General features: G+C 43.6%; 1 protein-coding gene across 5 annotated transcripts in view; it reads left to right on the forward strand.

Moving 5' to 3' along the window:
- DOCK4 (dedicator of cytokinesis 4) overlaps positions 1-19,332 on the forward strand; it is a 517,521-nt gene that overhangs the window by 309 nt on the left and 497,880 nt on the right. The window lies entirely within an intron of this gene.

The following is a 19,332-nucleotide window of genomic DNA, read 5'->3' on the forward strand; positions in this document are numbered from 1 at the left end:
GTGAGTACTGCTGCCCGTGCGGAGGAATGCCGCTACCGGGTGCCAATGGCAGTGAGTGACAGCAGCGGGCAACTTTACTGGGTGCACACAAAGGCTGGCATTGCCCAGGGCAAGAAAGAGGCTGGGTTCTGGGTCTATACCTGGCAGCGAGACCCCCAGAAATGCACTGGTGTCACAAGACTAGGGATGCCCAGAGATGTCCTGGCACTGTCAGGGATACTTATAGAGATGAAAAACTACGAGATTCAGAATAATCTTTTTTTTCTCCAGTTTTTTTAGAAACATGTTGAACTGACTTTCAGCTGTTCTTGCGCAAAGTTCTCTTTTAGCTTTATTTAGCTGATCGCATAATTGGTCATACTGTTTTTCATTTTGCGAGATTACTAGTAGTAACAATTTTTGTGAGCATTCTAGATGGATTTGCTCCCATGCTTCTTTGAATGACGCATCTTCCGTAAATTGTGATATGTCTTTATACACACGTAATCCTCTAGGGACTCGGTTGCAGTCAACGTAAGATTTTAACGATTTTAACGATTTTATGGTCCAATACAATCTTATTTCTTTTTCAGCCAAGGTTTGAATTTTAGTCTCTAAAGTCTTTGTACTAATCATTTCTAGTTCATCTTTATGGTTACAATCCATAAAGAATTCCACCGCACCCTCTCTGCCTGCCCCCTTAAAAGGAAGTGACATGTGTGTTGTTTGCACGTGGACCCGTTGAAGCGCATTCGCGCGAAACGGCCGTTGTCCTCACTTGTTCCCCCGCACCCTCTTTTGTTTCTGTTCCTGCCGCCTCTCCATGGAAGTCTAAACGCTGATCACAGCGAATAAAGGACATTAATCACAGCAACGTTGGGTGAGTGCCTGATCTGTTTTTTGGAATACTTATAGAGATGATGCCCTCGCACTGTTAAGGACACTTATAGTGATGCCCTGGCATGGGCACGTATAGAGATGATGCACTGTCAGGGATACTTATAGAGATGTTGCCCTGGCATGGGCACGTATAAGGCATGTATAGAGATGATGCCCTGGCATGGGCTCATATAGAGATGATGCCCTGACATGGGCACATATAGAGATGATGCCCTGGCATGGGCACGTATAGAGATGATGCCCTGGCATGGGCACGTATAGAGATGATGCCCTGGCATGGGCACGTATAGAGATGATGCCCTGGCATGGGCACGTATAGAGATGATGCACTGTCAGGGATACATATAGAGATGATGCTCTGGCATAGGCACGTACAGTACAGACCAAAAGTTTGGACACACCTTCTCATTTAAAGATTTTTCTGTAGTTTCATGACTATGAAAATTGTACATTCACACTGAAGGCATCAAAACTATGAATTAACACATGTGGAATTATATACTTACCAAAAAATGGTGAAACAACTGAAATTATGTCTTATATTGTAGGTTCTTCAAAGTAGCCACCTTTTGCTTTGATAACTGCTTTGCACACTCTTGGCATTCTCTTGATGAGCTTTAAGAGGTAGTCACTGGAAATGGTTTTCACTTCACAGGTGTGCCCTGTCAGGTTTGATAAGTGGGATTTCTTGCCTTATAAATGGGGTTGGGGCCATCAGTTGTGTTGAGCAGAAGTCTGGTGGATACACAGTTGATAGTCCTACTGAATAGACTGTTAGTTTGCATTATGGCAAGAAAAAAGCAGCTAAGTAAAGAAAAACGAGTGGCCATCATTACTTTAAGAAATGAAGGTCAGTCCGAAAAATTGGGCAAACTTTGAAAGTGTCCCCAAGTGCACTGGCAAAAACCATCAAGCTCTACAAAGAAACTAGCTTAGATGAGGACCGCCCCTGGAAAGGAAGACCAAGAGTCACCTCTGCTTCTGAGGATAAGTTTATCCAAGTCACCAGCCTCAGAAATCACAGGTTAAGAGCAGCTCAGATTAGAGACCAGGTCAATGCCACACAGAGTTCTAGCAGCAGACACATCTCTACAACAACTGTTAAGAGGAGACTTTGTGCAGCAGGCCTTCATGGTAAAATAGCTGCTAGGAAACCACTGCTAAGGACAGGAAACAAGCAGAAGAGACTTGTTTGGGCTAAAGAACACAAGAAATGGACATTAGACCAGTGGAAATCTGTGCTTTGGTACGATGAGTCCAAATTTGAGATCTTTGGTTCCAACCACCGCATCTTTGTGCGACGCAGAAAAGGTGAACGGATGGACTCTACATGCCTGGTTCCCACTGTGAAGCATGGAGGAGGAGGTGTGATGGTGTGGGGTTGCTTTCCTGGTGACACTGTTGGGGATTTATTCCAAACTGAAGGCATACTGAACCAGCATGGCTACCACAGCATCTTGCAGCGGCATGCTATTCCATCCGGTTTGCGTTTAGTTGGACCATCATTTATTTTTCAACAGGACAATGACCCCAAACACACCTCCAGGCTGTGTAAGGGCTATTTGACCAAGAAGGAGAGTGATGGGGTGCTACGCCAGATGACCTGGCCTCCACAGTCACCAGACCTGAACCCAATCGAGATGGTTTGGGGTGAGCTGGACCGCAGAGTGAAGGCAAAAGGGCCAACAAGTGCTAAGTATATCTGGGAACTCCTTCAAGATTGTTGGAAGGCCATTCCCGGCGACTACCTTTTGAAGCTAATCAAGAGAATGCCAAGAGTGTGCAAAAACGTCATCAAAGCAAAAGGTGGCTACTTTGAAGAACCTTGAACATAAGACATATTTTCAGTTGTTTCACACTTTTTTGTTAAGTATATAATTCCACATGGGTTAATTCATAGTTTTGATGCCTTCAGTGTGAATGTACAATTTTCATAGTCATGAAAATACAGAAAAATCTTTAAATGAGAAGGTGTGTCCAAACTTTTGGTCTGTACTGTATAGAGATGATGCCCTGGCATGGGCACGTATAGAGATGATGCCCTGGCATGGGCACGTATAGAGATGATGCCCTGGCATGGGCACGTATAGAGATGATGACCTGGCATGGGCACGTATAGAGATGATGCCCTGGCATGGGCACACGTAGAGATGCCCTGCTTTGTATGAGTGGCTCCTGATCACCCCTCCCTGGTGTTGGGAGGAATGTTATGTAATGTGCTGTGTCTGCAGCTGGTTCTGGCTTTCTCTTATTTGTATGCAGTGATTTCCTGCTTGTGCTGGGTATTATTTCGGGCATTACCCTGGTGCCTGCTGGCACTGCTTGTTGTCTCCCTTCTTGTTAGGAACGTGACATTGCCGGTGGCTTGTGACCAGTGTGCAGCGGTGATCCCGGACTTTCTCTTATTGTTCCTCCATGCCTTTTGTTATTGCTTTTGTTTGTTTGTGCTGAGGGTAGTGTTGTGATTGTTGACATGATGTGCGGTCTGTTCTATGGGATGTCATTCCCCAAGTCCCGCCTATCGCTCTCCCAGCAAATGGACCTCTTAGAAAAGCCATCACAGACCTCCTTTGTACTTTGTGGCACATATTATCCCAGTATATGACTGCTTGCTTTAGCCGGGGAAACAATAGCTGTATATCAGCTTGCCAGGCCATGGCCCATTAACTTATATGGCATCCCAGCGGTTAATCTTGGTGGTGGGGAATAATACGCAGGGTTCTCATTTCCCATGGACCTACTGCCATCTGCCCTGCTTCTTCTTCTCCGTTGTAGTCTTGTACCAATAAGCATCATACCTTTCTGGAGTAAAGCGATCTCCAATAATAGCAGGAATGTCACACGGTTAGCTGTGGTTTTTGTATATACTTTGTCTCTTATTTTGCCTATAGTTGACCTTGTTTGGTTTAGGCTCCTGCCTATGATAATATTGCTGGAAGTGAATGTATGGGGTTACATCTTATCTTATCCCCACCCATATTCCGTATTTCTTCTGTATACACGCTCCTTGCACTTGTGATCTCTGTTTATGGTGCTCACAGGGCATATGTTATGGGCCAGCTCAGATAATCACATCCTCCTGACTTCACCCAATGCTCAGTGCTTATTTAGGGGAGGCCTGGTCCTCCGCCGGCCGCCTGGTCGTGATCTGGATCTGCTGAAATTATAAGACATTGTATGTGTGGAGGATGAGTCTTTCTGGAGTAGTGCTTGGATGCTTCTTATTTTCTGATCTAGTCCTACTCCATATTGTGACATTGAGGAGGGGGCTCCTGGAATGGTATGTGAAAGCACTGCAGTTTATTTCAGGCAGCGGATTTCGGAGTCATCCAGGGAGCTGTCTTTGTCTTTGGTGCTGTTCTGTGTGTAGTATTCAGTCCTGGTGTTCCGCATTATGAAAGGGCTGGATTGTAGCGAGTGAAGATTGCTGCATAAGCAGATGATATATGTGTTATTTCAGCTGAATAAAAAGGCTTGCAGAAGTGCTAGTGATTGTAAACCAGTGGTATACACTGCGAAGTTTGTACAGTGTCACAAAGCGCCTGCTGTTACAGTACATAATGCCATACTATTGCTCTCTGCATCTGATTCCCTCTGCTGCTATCAGACGCTGTTTCTATATTTTTCTAGGTATTTTAGTGTACCATACAGGCTGCATACTTAGAAAATGCTGCACTTATAATACACAATTATAAGGTACTTTTAGGGTTTGTTCATACAATGAGGATTTCCGCCTTTACTTGTCATCACAATAAAAAAATAGTCTAGACCGAAGCAAAAAAGAATCTGGACGTTTCTCCTATAGTATGCCTAGGATATACATGTCAAGGTCTGGCCCGTGGGAGATTATATTTGGCCCTTAACACCAGAACCACCACCCCTATGTAAGGCCATTATTCTGTATGGAGGACTTTGTGGGGCCTATTATACTGTATGGAAGGCAATGTGGGGCCTCTTATTGTGAGGTTACCAAGATAGAAAGAGTGGACCCACTAGACCGTGACGACGATCCCCTCACTGGCGAGCTGACCAGATAGACCTCCCCCTATACAGGGAGAGTTAGGGGCAGGACCGTGAGGGACTATCGCCACGGAAGCCGGAGGGACCTAGTAGGAAAAAGGGAAGAAGGGACGGAGAGTCAGGACCGTGGGGAGTAAACGAAAAACAAAGACTGGTGGGAACGGAAGAGACAAAGGACAGACTGAGTTCCACAGGGACTCAGGACTGTAGAAACACAGAGACCGCTGGGAGACAGGGACTATTGGAGCAGAGGGGAGACACAGGGACCGCAGAGAGGCTGGGACTGCAGAGGCACAGGGGCTGCAGAGGCGCTGGGATAGTGGGAACACAGTAACAGAGAAGCGACGGGGCTGCAGGGACACTAGGAACTGCAGAGCGACAGGGACTGTGGAAACACAGGAACTGCCAGGGCTGTGAGTACCGAGAGGTTCTGCGGAGAGAAAACAGGACATAGAATCAGGGAACAGAAGATGCACAGAACACACGTGCGGCCTGGAGCACTAGGAAGACACAAGTGATATCAGGCACAGGGGTGAGATACAGAGAGGAAGAAATAGGAACGCAGCCCCTTACTTCGGGTGAAGAGGGTCCTCCAGGATGATAGAGAGGACCGGACAGAAGGAGCCAGCAGAGGTTACAGGTGCGCGCGCACAGAAGAGAACCTGACGTGCGCGTGCGCCCGACGGCCAGCAGAGGTCGGGAGCGAGCTCTGGAGAGAGGAAGCTGCAGGAGAGCCGCACCGGGACGCCGGGAATAGGTAAGTATGAGCGGCTGCAGGAGGCGGCAGAGGAGGCGGCGTGACACTTATACCGTATGGAAGGCAGTGTGGGGCCTATTATACTGTATGGAAGGCAATGTGGGGCCTCTTATACTGTATGGAAGGCAATGTGGGGCCTATTATACTGTATGGAAGGCAATGGGGTGCCCATTATACTGTATAGAAGGCAATGGGGTGCCCATTATACTGTATAGAAGGCAATGTGGTGCCCATTATACTGTATACTAGTTGGTCTGTGACTTTGTCCAAGGTTTTTCATTTTGGCCTCTCCTTGTGTGAGTTTGACATTCCCGGCCTAAGGGGATGAAGTTCTCATTGCCCAATATTCCTGTAATCATTGATTGTGTATGCATATTTTGATAGTACAGTCTGCCCACAATCTCTAGACATGGCCTAGTATGTGTCCATGCTTGTGTGTGTTCCTTAAGGTACCTTCACACTAAACGATATCGCTAGCGATCCGTGACGTTGCAGCGTCCTGGCTAGCGATATCGTTGTGTTTGACAGGCAGCAGCGATCAGGATCCTGCTGTGCCATCGTTGGTCGGAGAAGAAAGTCCAGAACTTTATTTCGTCGCTGGATCTCCCGTAGACATCGCTGGATCGGTGTGTGTGACACCGATCCAGCGATGTCTTCACTGGTAACCAGGGTAAACATCGGGTTACTAAGCGCAGGGCCGCGCTTAGTAACCCGATGTTTACCCTGGTTACCAGCGTACATGTAAAAAAAAACCCCACATACTCACAGTCACATTCCGGTGCCCGGCGTCCGCTTCTCTGCACTCCTCCTGCATTCTGTGTAAGTGCCGGCCGTAAAGCAGCGCGGTGACGTCACCGCTCTGCTCTGTGGGAGATGCCTGAGATGTTCGGCGCTGACACAGGATGCAGGAGGAGTGCAGGGAAGCGGACGCCGGGCACCGGAATGTGAGTATGTGGTTTTTTTTTTTTACATTTACGCTGGTAACCAGGGTAAACATCGGGTTACTAAGCGCGGCCCTGCGCTTAGTAACCCGATGTTTACCCTGGTTACCAGGGGACTTCGGCATCGTTGGTCGCTGGAGAGCCGTCTGTGTGACAGCTCTCCAGCGACCACATAGCGACTAAACAGCGACGCTGCAGCGATCGGCATCGTTGTCCGTATCGCTGCAGCGTCGCTTAGTGTGAAGGTACCTTTAGAATAGCACTGATCAATGAGGCAGACCTCAGCAGTGAGGCTCCCCCGGTGACCAGTCTTTTATATAAATCTGATTCAGCATGCTGATGAAAATAGTTCCTTTTTTTTATTTTCACCTAATCAATAAAATATCAGCCGCCTTATAGAAAGCATTCCCTGACTTGTCCTTCTACCGCTATACACTGTGCTGAAATGGATGTAAAGGCTCTTGCTAGAGGGGTTATACGACACTATGAAGCATGTAATGTTCCGGTGAGGGAGCTTGGCATCTCTGTTCTAACTTGTCAGTGATTTTCAGATTCCTTTATTTCACCTGGCGACTTCTCTGGTTTAAATGTTCAGTTCTTGGGGTTGTCAATGACAAAGGCAAAGGCTTGTGCTGTACAAATCTAGATTGCATTTGTCAATGGCGTTTTATTATTTTACACTCTTACAAGCTCATGGTTTGTTGGTGTGGGTCATTTTATTGTATCTTTTTTTTTCGTGCTGAATTTCTGACAGTTTTCTTGATGACATCCCAATTTGATGGGTAAAATACAAGAACACACGTGTTTCTCCTAGAAAAGCTCTTAAAAAACCCATGGAGACGGACATGCGGTGCGTCTTTCCAGACCGCGGCATGTCTATTTATCTTGTGTAGACACGAGCCTCCGCAAGATAAATTTCACCCATACAATGTATTGGATGCGGTGAGTCCGCATGGTTCAATAAATGCATGCGGATTCACCTGAGTTCACTAGCCGGCAGTGCTTTGGATGTAGCGGACATGTGCTGCGTCCAAAGCGCTGCCAATTCCTTAACATGTGCACCTACCCTTAGGGCTCATTCAGACTTCCATGAAACTTGATCCGAGTGCGAACTGCAATCCTCGGGGACTGGCTATGGGTCTCCTGATCAGAACTCTGCAGCTGCATATGCATGTAAAGGCTACTGAGCTCAGGTTAGTAGACCCATGGCCAGTCCGTGGATTGCAGGTCTGTGATCAGACCACGTTTCACGGACATCTGAATGAGCCCTAAGGCTATTTTTATTGGTGCTGGATTCTACCTGCTCTTTACATTTTAGGCTGTTGGCATGGGAGAGACATATTTGATAAATATTAGGTTTAGGGTACTTACATGGAAAGGTACTCTCTTTGTCATGGCTGGTGGGCACTCATGAATTGGCCAGCTTATGCACCAAGTACCTTCATTTTAGAGGTATATTCTATGTAGCAGTAACACAGTGTAGATTTCATATATTCGGTGTTTGCATACATCTCAGTTCTTACAAAGTTCTGTATTCTTTTGTCGTTATATATGACCCCCATAGCTAGTGGGTAGATAGCCTTATCTTTATGAAAGGGGATGTCCTGGACTTGTACATGGATGACCTCTCTGTGTCTGCTCCAGCAGTGGCCGGATGTAAGCGATGTATGGAGCAGAAGAGTGCAGCTGCTGTTGAGTACTGCAGTTTATCTCCCATTTGTGAATTATTATTATTTATTATTATAGTGCCATTTATTCCATAGCGCTTTACATGTGAGGAGGGGTATACATAATAAAAGACAAGTACAATAATCTTAATCAATACAAGTCACGACTGGTACAGGAGGAGAGAGGACCCTGCCCGCGAGGGTCACAATCTACAAGGGATGTGTGAGGATACAGTAGGCGAGGGTAGAGCTGGTCGCGCAACGGATTGGTATGATACCATGAACTGTTCTGCTCTAAACATTGCTCACGTATAGCTATTGCCGTAGCAGAGTGTCGGACCCCATCCAACAGTTGCCATATTGTTAGTGCAGGTTGTGATTATATTGGTTCGGCCTGCTGCAACCTCACATGCTGCAACAATGGCCGGCTAATCAAAATACGTACTATGGATGACGTCAGGTAAGAGGAGGTTCTCGGGGCTCATGTCCAGCAGCCACACCTTACTCACGTGGCCCTGCAAACCTATTGGCTCCATCTGTAGATGCTAGTCACCCGACAACCCAGACATTTTTTATTTGATATGCTAAAGTACTACATCTTTTAACATATTATCTCTGTGATCAGCTTAATCATAAAGTAATCTATAGTCTAATCTCTCCTTCTGGGAGGTCCTTGGATGTTACTGGTGGATAACAGATAGCAACATTCTTTGTATATATCTCCTGACCAGTGAGATTGTAAACCAGTGTGGAATAATAAAATGGTAAAAGCAGCACTTGAATGATTCTATGTCAACATGACGCATGACAACATCCCACTCTTGGAACAATGTTTGCTGTTTTCCATAAAAAATGATCATGCTTATTACTTCAACTGAAAATAGCATTCACTCATAATCTACAGACAATGTTAAGGATGTAGATCACGCTGTAGTGTAAAATCGGCTCTTGGCTCTGATGGACTTCAGAGCGCCATTAATTTGACTCCTAATAAGGTTGCTTGGACAATAATCTGGACTACATTTGTGAACATGTTCACACACAGTGCAACATCAACAATCAAACTTGCAATCTCAGAGCTTGGACCCCCTCTTCCTTGCACCTATCATTAAGGTGATTTTTGATATGGATGACCTGTGTTTAGAATAGGTTATCCGTATGAGACCATGAAAGAGTGGGAAGGAAGAGATACCCGGCACTTGAAAACATCAGCTGCCCAGCAGTGGTTTGATGTAAGCAGTGTGATTGAGCAGAGAAAGTTCTCTGGTACTGTAGATCATCGGCTACATTCATTTGAATGGATACATCATGTTATAATTTAGAAAAAAAAACCTTTAATGAAAAATAAATCCATATGAATCCCTCTTGCAAGTGTAAGGTTTAATGGGGTTGTCTGGACAAAATGATTTTAACCTCACCGATCTACAGGACTTGTTTCCAAAATGCATCAGGCTTGTTTACATGTTCTTTTGCATACTTCTGATGCTGAATGTTATGGTGAAGACACGAGAGAGGTTTTCTTCTGATGACTCTTCTGCGAAGGCCATATTTCTGCAGGTGTCTCTGAACAGTAGAACAGTGTACCACAACTCCAGAGTCTGCTAAATCTTTGTGAAAGTGTTTGGCACTCAATGAGGGGTTCTGATTTGCCTCTAGCAATCCTACAAGCAGCTCTTGCTGAAATTTTGCTTGGTCTTCCAGACCCTATCTTGACCTAAACTGTTCCTGTTAACTGCTATTTGTTGATTACATTTCGAGCTAAGGAAAGGACAACTTCTTATAGCTTTCTCATGCTTTGTGGGCCTCCACCAGTTTCATTTTCAGAGTGCTTGGCAGCTGCTTAGAAGAACCCATGGCTGCTGTTTTTGGCACAAGATTATAGGAGGCTGGGTTTTTATACAGCTGGGAAATTTGCATCACCTGGCCTTTCCTAATGATGATAGTGAACAAGCCATAATCCTAACAGGCTAATTAAGGTCTGAAACCTTGGTCAAAGCTGTCTGAGCACTCAAATCTCCAGGGGTGCGCAAACTTTTTCATCAGCCCTTTTTGTAATTTTTTTTAAATGTAAAAAATGACTTTTTTTATTTTGCCTAAAATACAAAGACAATGTATCATCTTTAACTTAAGGCCTTTTAGAGATCATTTCATCTTCAACTTGCTTACCTGTTCACAATAACAGTAATTTTGACCAGGGGTGCCCAAACTTTTACATGCCACTGTAGAACTCCCTGAGAATCTGCCTCCAGAGCTTATTTTAAATAAAAGATTTACCAGTGTGAGACATGTAGATCAGGAGAGCAGACTGTCAGTCATTACATGTCTCACACTAGCAATGGCTCCTTTCATTTACAATTATCTCTCTAGGCAGATTCTCAGGGAGATCTATGTCCTGCCCATTGATCTTAACAGTTCATTTACATATAAGAAAAAACTTGAATACCTCTGGAATAAGACCTCAGGTTACAGATATCGATGTATCATTTTATTCAGCTTCCTATCACCTACATGCCCATGTAGATGGATTAGGAGGGTTAATCATACTTACAGATTCTCTTTTAAAGTGCGTAATAGTTTATTTAAAGTCATGCAAGAAGATAACAATGGACTTCTTACATAGAGCTTCATTGATTCCTGGAACAAATAAAGTCTCCAACGTTGTACTGCATAAACAAAAACACGTTTATGGAAAATGTGATTAATAGTGAAGAAGAAATCAGTACTTTAGTTCTATATCTTTACTTTTTGCTAATCATTGCTTTCCTGTACTTTGTATAAAAGAAACAGGAAGTATACAGAGTTCACCAGACTAATATATCTTTCTTTGTACTAAGCCTAAAAATGGACACTATTTTATTATTTTTTTCTAGCTGCCATCCCAATATCTTGGTACTTTTTTGTTAAAAGGAACCTGTCAACAGAATTGTGCACAGTAACCTACAGACAGTGTCTGATCGGTGCTGTTATACTGATTACAATGATACCTGGGGTGATGAAATCCATCTTGTGGTTGTTGTTTAATCTTTATTTTCAGTTAATGATATGCTCGTGTTCCGCGGCAGCCTGTGGGGGTCTTCATGTGGTGCTCTGCTTAGCTATTGTTCTGTATGGCTTCTGACAGGTCACCGATCCCTCAGTGGCCTGCCCCCTACTTTACTTACTAAAGATAATATTAATAGGAAACAAAAATCATCTTTAACAGGCAGGTGGCGGTGCCTGCGCTGCAGCATTATCGGATCTATAATATGCATTAAATAATTTTATTTAGTGATATACATTAATTCTGAAAAAAAAAATTCTGTGTCAAAATGGTGCCGGCTTTGCCTGCGTAGTAGCATCTATCAGTGATCCGATAGATGGTACTGCACAGACGCCGCTGACACCGTCTTGGAAACCAGGGTGTACGCTTCACGGGGAACAATCTTCTGAACCTCCGGTCATACGCAGTGCGGCGCTGAAGCTGGGTGTGCGCTTCCCGGCTTTACACTGCGCATGACCGGAAGCTAACCGCTAAACTTCCAGACATGCGCAGCGTTCCTTCCTCTGAAGCCGGGAAGCGTACACCCAGCTTCAGAGGTCCACTGAGCATGACCGTTAGTTTGGAAGATTGCTTCCGGTCATGCTCAGTGCGTGCCTAGAAAGCCAGGAAGTGCACACCCGGCTTTAGAGACATACTGACGCTGCAGAAATGAGTGGCGCACAGGCGCTGGATTTGCATAAGCGTCGATGCCGCCATACGTTCACATTATGTTATCACACCCACAGGTCATTTGACCAGAAAAATGTGTTAAAGGCTGGTTAGGCAGGGATTTTACTGATAAGTGTATGCCGCTGGGTTAGAGGGCATGGGGAACCTGACAGGTTCCCTTTAAGGAGGTATTCCCATCTTCTTCTGTATATCCCGTGACATCGCTTTTGGGAACCGCTGAGGCCTATAGCAGTGGTTATCTACACCCGTGCCTCTGTATAGTTTCCTGTGTACAGCTATATTCTCGGGAGTCCACAGTGGCTGAATGCTTTTTATATCTTTTGATATTCAAAAGCCTGGCCTTTTTTTTTTTTCTTTTAATAATGGAGTGGGTTAAAAATGCAGAAGTGGTGCACATGTTTCTATTACACTAAGGCTATGTGCCCACGTTGCATTTCTGCAACTCCCTGCTGCGGGTAAAACTTATGCGAAATTTGCATGCGTTTTACCGCAAAACACAAGCGTTTTTAGCTTGCAGAATGCTTGCGCTTTTTCAAGGGATTTGAAGCATCGCTTGGAAATATGATTGACAGGTTGGTCACACTTGTCAAGCATTGCGCTTGACAAGTGTGACCAACTTTTTACTATTGATGCTGCCTATAGTAATTATAGTAAAAGATATAATGTTAAAAATAATTAAAAAAAAAAAATATATGGTTATTCTCACCTTCCGACAGCCCCCGATCTCCTCAGCGGCGCTCCCGGTACTTTCTGTTCCCCAATTATGCTTTGCGTGGAAGACCTTTGTGACGTCACGGTAGCGTGACCGCGACATCATCTTGGGTGATTCGCGCAATGCATCCCTGGGAACGGAAGCCACCGCTGAGAGCCAGGAGGACTCCGGGGGCCATCAGAAGTTAAGTATATCCCTACTTTTTATTTTAATTCTTTTTTTTTTTTTTGTACATCAATTTGGTTCCCAAGGGCCTGGAGGAGAGTCTCCTCTCCTCCAGACCTGGGTACCATCCGCACATGAAGCGCTCACTTTACGCATGGTGGGCATAGCCACATGCGTAAAGTGAGCGTTTCAATGCAATCAATGCAATCGCCACGATTGCGAAATAATGAATATGCTGCGGATTTTACCCCTATGCGATTCCGCAGCCGGAAAATCCGCAGCATGGGCACAGCAACTGCGGAATCCCATAGGATTGCATGGAAATGCGTTTTTAAGCATTTCTGCTGCGGCGGAAACGCATAAAAAATGCAACGTGGGCACATAGCCTTACTGATGCTGATTTTAGACAGGCTAATCATTGGGAATTAGAGCTCGTAGGAATATTTCGTTCTCACCTATCAGACCATTTATCATGCCTACAATCACCGCCACAAATGAGGAAAAATGCTTCTTCGTCAAGTGCGATGATTTTTAGTTGACTTAAAAACTGTTGCTTGTAGCAGCATACTGTCTGTGTAAGCAGGTGATGTGCTGCCAACAACATTGCATTGGCGATCATTTTGTGCACATAGAGTTCTGGTCAGCGTGTATAAACAGCCACTAAACGACCGCTGAAGAGCATTACTACAGGTGATCAATGGGCAGTATTTTACCTCAGTATTTGTAAGCCAAAACCAGGAGAGGAACAACCAGAGGAAAAGTGTAATGGAAACCCGTCACCACTTCTGTGTTTATCACCCACTCCTGGTTTTGGCTTACAAATACTGAGGTAAAATACTGAGGTAAAATACTGACCTAATACTGACTCTGTGAACGTGGCCTCAGGTTGGGTTTCGATATATCCATTATGTCTGGTCCGTTTTATGCCTACGCAAGCCCACACTGGCAAGGTTATACGCATGGTGCATCTGTCCGGAACAGAAGATTCTGCGTGCAGTTCTAGCGCCCGTCTGGACAACCGCAGACAAATAGGTTTAATCCCATAGAACTCTTTGCTATCAATTCCCAAATCAGCATCCCCCTGGAGTATCTGTGCCATATGGAAACTAACAATCTGCCAGCTCTGACATATCCTACATTTTAATTCTAGCAAACTCCTTTGTGAGCGTCATTTGCTATGTTCTCTGACTCTCTGTCAGTCTTACTTAGTATGTCTTTCTCTCAGGCATAGTAGAGCAATTTAATCAGAATGTCTTCTTTTTAAGACATCTTGAAGAAGTTCACTGGAAAATGTTTTTCTTCTTTTCATTCACAGCCAAATGTCCTTACTTTGTCACACGGAAAACACTTGAGCAGCTTGTTTGTAATCTTTTCACATTTCTCTGTTGTTTTTTTTACTCTGGGATCCAATTGGGAAACAAGGTACATGAGGAAGCTGTGGCACTTCAGTTAATCCATCAGGCATTTCCGAAACTTGTTGACGTGATGTGTATTTAAATTTGACATGTCAGAATCAATGGTTTACCTGCTTAAGTTTGGTGCACTGTATTTCTGTAAGAAGCACTCCTATCAAGGCTTTTATCCTCCTAATATATTGCAATCGCCTTATTACCAGATATAGCACTGTGTACTTACATTTGCTCATTTAGCCTTTCTACTCAGCAAATTCTTCTTTTTTTCTTCTGTATGTAGAAACAGGAAGTCTCTAGTCCCTGCATTTATCATTCCCCTCTTCCAACTCCTGACCCAGCTGCTCCCCCAACCCCTGCCATGGACTTTGCAGTGACTGAAGACTCATACAGGAAAAAGAGACTTCCTCTTTCCACATAGAGCTTAGAAGGATTCAGCTAGTCAGTTTTTAATCATGATAACAGACCTATTAGGAAAAGAGAAGAATTAGCTGGGTAGAAAGGCAAAATGAGCAATTGTAAGTACACAGTGCTATATAATATAATGATTGCAATATATAAAGGGGATACAAATTTTGATCAGAGTGCTTCTTTAAATGAAGATGGGACCTTATAAAATAAAGACCACATATACTCACGGGAGGAGTGATTCTTTAACATGGAAAATCTGCATTGCTAAGCACTCACATATAATAAGCAATGTACATTACTCGTAATTTATCTCCTTATACATAGTATAAAAGTAATTTGTCTCTTTATGGATTATTCTATATTCGTTTTACTGAGACTATGTAGAAAACAAAAAAGGGTCCAATGACGCATTGTAAAGGATCCAATGACACATTGTTCTTCTGAACAGGGGCAGTTACTTATCAGTATTTATTCTCACACCAGGGAAATTGCATTAACCTATCAATATTCATAGCTTTCTTAAGACAAGGACGTCTTGGCTTTGCTTCAGGCTGGGTAAAACACTCATGTTGGGTATGCCATATCTTGGGTAGTTTCTTGTGTGTATCTCTGCAGAGGCTGCTTTGATCCAGGTGAATGTAGTTTTACTTGAAACCTAATGTTCTGCTTTCTGTTTGGTGCTACATATAATATACTATATTTAGTCCTAAGCACATTAGATGGCTGTGTGGTCAGCATATATCTCGGCCAGCCCTCCGATACACTGGAATGCCCGTTGTGCTGAGTTCTCCGGTGTTCTCTCTGTGAGAGAGCCATAGACAGACGTGTCTGGCAACGGCTTATCTCTGGGGAAACATACCGGTCAGACACACCAGATTAGTGTCCCCCCCACAATTAATTGTCCAGGCCTCCCATACACATTAGACCGCCTGTCGGGCTTGTTGATATTGGCAGGTTCAGCTGACATTGGCCTAATGTGTATTAGGGCATAACAGAACTGGATGACTTCAAGGCGTTAACATGCCTAGAAATCTACTCTCTGCACTCAACATTATGGCTTGTTTTTTTTCTTTTTCACTTGTCTTCCCTAACTGGCAAAATTAAGAGGAACTGATTACTCCATTTAATTCACACTCGGCATTTTATAATCTGAATATATAAATATTCATGGGAGTTTTCAGAGGATTTTTTACCTTAAATGAAACTATAAGTAACTGTACAACAGAGAATGTGGGGTGCCAAGTTTTTTTTGGTTATGATACTTAATATTATTAAATCTTAAAGGGGTTTTCCCAACAAGGACAACTCTATTCAAGATGTGGCCTTAGGTGGTCCTCTTTTACCACACATGTAGTTTGTCTTTTAGCATGAGTCCATGGGTGTCAGATGCCCCTTACCTGTGGCATTAGTTTTAGAGTATGAGAACAAGATTTCCATCAGGAAAACCTCGCAACAAAAACCGTGGCTGCAGACTGCTGAATCTGCCCCTGTAATGGAAGGAAGCTGGAAATTACCAGAGCAGACGTTAGTTCTCCAGGTTCTGGAGCATAGAGGAGGACACCAAGCATGGAACAACCCACGGACGTACATGTGCTGTTAGAGCAGATCAGCAGAGATCTTCTTTGAGACAACCACTTTGGCTGAAAATTCATACTCTCAGGATTGCTGAGGGTCCTAGTGATTCAGACCCCCCCCCCCCCCAGCGATCAGCATGTTTTTCCCCATCCTATGAATAGGACATGACATGCGACTTTGGGAAAACTCCATTAATTCTATTTACAATAATTTAGGCAAGAGTGATGGTTATTACAGTAGAAAGTGTGACCACAAAGTCCGCAGGCTCTTCGCTAGGGATTTTTTATTTGCTTACTTCCGACAGCACAGAAAATTTGAACTGTTCAACAGGCATTTATCAAGCTCGAATGAAAGCCACAAAAGATTGAGATGTGTAGAAATCAAGACTTTCTAGAGGTGTAATTCCTGTTACATAACATTCAGAATCCCTATTGTTGTGGCGATGTCCAAGACATGTAAGTAGTTCATTTAGAGGTTATAGAAAGACTCGTCAGGCTTCCTACAGTGTGAGAGGGGTAGACGACTTTTCGGAACATTGCTATTTCCTGGCCAGGAAACGCTGACATCTGACATTTCTTTTCTCTAGTGTTGCACATTAGTGTGGGCAGGAGATTGGAGCTAGAATACACATTTTTCTTCTGATTGCTACTGAATTAACTGACTTCTGCTATTGTCATACTACTGAAGAGGTAGAAGGAATACAGCTATATCCTCCCTGGTTTGGACATTTTAGACATGGCATCACAGCCGTGAAAATGGTTTACTCCCCCACCCAATAAATATATATATATATATATATATATATATATATATATATATATATATATATATATATTTATTTATTTATTTTTTTTAATAGTGCAGTGATTCACGCTCAGCAGTAGGCAGTGTTCACAAAGGCTTTGCACTTGTGTCAGAACAGTGACTTATTTCCACAGGTTGGACAGCACTTAACCATAAGCGCAAAATCCCTATCCTGGTCCAGGCGCTGACTGTGTAAAATAGACCCTGTCTACTCAGACACTGCTGATCTAGTCCCAGTTCGGTCAAACAAATGGCTATTGTGCATAGCAACCAATGAAACTTGCCGTTTAGTGCACACAGAATGTGCAGACTCCTTTCAGAGAGATTCTGGTTTGTCTCTCCCCAGCTCCAACACATCCCACTCTGCTCCGCTCCCCCAGCTGACTGCGAGAGAGCAAGGTCCTGGTCCTCAGTCAGCGCTAGACAGGGGTATCTAATCAAGACCTGCAGCGCTCGGATTTAACCCAGGCCTACCTGGCTGTCCTACAATAGTATGAATAACAAAACACAAGATTACAGATCCATGCTGTTTTATTTCTTATTCCAGGTCTTCTGTCAGTCTCCATGGTTCCTCCTCATCTGTGATGTGCATAAATCCTTGGCCATAGCCGTGGCCAAATTGAATGATGCATCCAATTTGATTTCAGTATAAATTTTTAGGCCACTGTTCACATTGCATTTTTACGTTCCGTTCGATTAATGCATGTGACACAAACTTCAGACGCGTGGACATCATATGTACCCAGCTTATGCCTAATTAATTTCCAATATGTGTAGGCATACCTTTTTTTAAACTATTAATCAGCATGGCCTGAATTTACATTACTAAACAGATGGACATTTTCCGCAATTAAATCGTCATCTGATGTGTTATAAAAATAATAAGTCGTATTAGCTGCGCGTTCTCCAATATACTGTACTTTACTAGAACCAATATCGTGTAGACAGAAGAAAATGTAATGTGAACCAGATTATGGTGATGCTGGATCTCATCCTTTTCTTACTGATTTTAATGCTAAGAGCGTTGGAAATACATTAGATATTCTTAATTATCTTTTTGAAGAGAGAACTGTATAAAACTCTAAAGTAAGAGATGAGGGGGTCTGTTTAGGAGACCTGAAAAGGCCCGTCGGGACACTACCACCAGTAATACATCTATTGGTCTATATTAGTCCTACCCTTGGCTCCAGCAGCAGGATTCCCATGGGTATTTGTCATGCCATAGGCCATGTGTGATGTGACATAGCACACATAGTTCAGTATGTGCTATAGGGAATGACATGCTGCCATCCTTTGGAGATGCAGTAAGAAACCGTGTAATTTCTCAAAGCTGGCAAAAAGACTAGTTTCTATTTCTGCTCGTACAGCACAATGCCATGTTGTGTTTTTATTTACCAGCACAAAGTCGGCCAGCATTTATCTCCCTGGGAGTTGTCTATTGCAGACTTACATAGGTTAGCCTGCATACATTGCTTTCATTACAATCCAATGTTTTTCTGCAGGAATAAGCACTCCATTGTTTGCCTGTTTCCTTAGTCCCTCACTTACTTCCTTTTGGCGTGACATCCATTAATTAATCTTCTCAATCTTCCTTCTGTAGACAAACACAAGAATTGGGTTCATAGCGGGGCTTAGATTTTAATTTGGATGTATGGGACAGATGGAGAAAGTAGTGCAGCACTGCTCTCCAACACCATATGCTGCGGATCCAGTGTGTCTAAGCTCGTCATGCAACACTGTCAGTGTCATGGCACCCTGAGCACGCTATTGGGCACTCAGGTCTTGGCTACTGAGGATAACTAGATGATGCTGTTCTTAAAGTGTTAAACTAGCTATATACATGCGATGAGTGTAACCATGGGCGGAATAGCCAGAGCCCCTGGTAGTTTCAAAAGCATGGCCCCACCCCCTCCCCGTACCCAATGTATCATGTGACATGTCATATGATCCCCTTTAATAGATCATGTGATAGGTCATGCAAGTAGCACACAGGTGCTGTAATGCACATCCCTACACGGAAAATGAGAGAAATAGCGGCGCGTGTAGTTTTTCCCTTATGTACAGGACTACACATAACACTATACAAAATAAAGTAGGGGTGGGAGATTAATTTTCCCACTGGGCCACATAACAGACTGCTATTGTGGAGGCTGAACCAATAGGTTGAAATTATTTTTCCTCAATATTAATACTGTAAAAAAATAATTATTAACAATTGTATGACTCAATATTGATCAGAATTAAAAGGATATTCCCATCACCAAGATCCTATCCCAATATGTA

This window comes from Ranitomeya variabilis, chromosome 5, assembly GCF_051348905.1.
Source record: "Ranitomeya variabilis isolate aRanVar5 chromosome 5, aRanVar5.hap1, whole genome shotgun sequence".
Lineage (NCBI taxonomy): Eukaryota > Metazoa > Chordata > Amphibia > Anura > Dendrobatidae > Ranitomeya > Ranitomeya variabilis.